Source organism: Triticum dicoccoides, chromosome 6B (assembly GCF_002162155.2).
Source record: "Triticum dicoccoides isolate Atlit2015 ecotype Zavitan chromosome 6B, WEW_v2.0, whole genome shotgun sequence".
NCBI classification, from domain to species: Eukaryota; Viridiplantae; Streptophyta; class Magnoliopsida; order Poales; family Poaceae; genus Triticum; species Triticum dicoccoides.
Genome location: NC_041391.1, coordinates 293008801 through 293010359, shown reverse-complemented (window position 1 = coordinate 293010359; position 1559 = coordinate 293008801).

The window sequence follows — 1559 nt, the reverse complement described above, 5'->3', positions numbered from 1 at the left end:
GAATTATGGACATTAAATGCCTAAAGACTCAATTAATGAAAAAAAGGTCAAACGAACCCTGAATAATTTCAAAGTTCAGCGCGAATCTCCCGTTGTTCCGTGTTGCGTGTAGAAGAAAATACAAGGCTAGAAGAGGGAACGATTATCGTTTCGCCCACAAGGGGACATGTTTCCCTATGAAACCACGAGGGTTCTTTGCGACAGGCTCCAATTTGTAAGAGGTTTATAATAAAGCTTGGCCCAAATTGACAATGTTTTTACCACGACATATATGTGCCATGACATGATACCATGCCACCTTTTATGACTTTCTGGTGAGTTTTGGATTTATGGGGATTTAAAAACCAAGATTCCAAATGTTTGAGGACGAGCCAGGACGCCAGTACGGTTGTAATTCATTCCCATTCCTGGCATGGGACCTAAACATGCACCCAAGGACACATGTATACTTTTTCTAGCCATTTTGGTGAACTGGAGCATGTATTTGTAGTTCGAATTTGAATTATGGACATTAAATGACTAGGAAACTCAATTAGTGTATAAAAAGGCCAAGGGAACCCTGAATATGTTTAAATTTCAGCATGGATATCCTGTCGTTCCATGTTACCGTAGAAGAAAATACAAGGCGTAAAGAGGCAGTGATTACGTTTCGCCACAAGGAGAACACATTTCCCTATCGGAACCACGAGGCTTCTTTGAGAGAAGCTCCAGTTTGTAAGAAGTTTGTAATAAAGCTTGGACCAAATTGGACAATGTTTTTACCATGACATATCTACCTAATAATAAAGCAAATTGGGTTTCCGCCGTCCGTCAAGCACTTTTTTGCAGAAAACCCCTGCATTTTTCATGAATTAACCCGCAGTACACACTTAAGTCATAACCGAACCGTTATTTTACATGTTTACGGAAACCCCCTGATGTATTAGATAATTCACCCGCCGATCATATATAAGTCAAACAAATGTTTTTCTAAATTATCCATATTTTTTAAACCGTAACTCCGATTTTAACATGTTATATATGAAAATTGATTAGAAAAATGTGTACAATCTGAATATGATGTTATTTTTTTGTTAAGTATTTTTTAAATATTAATTTAGAAGATATTTAAGTCAAACAAATATTTTTCTTAATTATCCATATCTATTAAACCATAACTCCGATTTTAACATGTTATATATGAAATTTAAATAGAAAAATATGTAGAATTTGAATATGATGTTATTTTTACCTATTAAATATTTTAAAATATTATTTTAAAAGCGAACTTGGAACCTATAGGGCACGTCCGTTTTTTTTTGTACCGCGACGATCTGGATTGCAAATAAACAACCACTAAAATCATAAAGAGACGAAAGAAAACATCGATAACCACACATGAGCACCTCTGAAAAAACTGGTAGGGGAAAAGCAACATTCAAACACACTTTGGTTTATGTGAACAATGAGGCCACTGACGGTGAGAAAGGAGGATAAGCGGCAACATAAAAATGACGCCTCGCTAAAATAAAGGGCATAAACATATTATGGTTATTGGGTTAAGAGTGTGTGTTATTTTT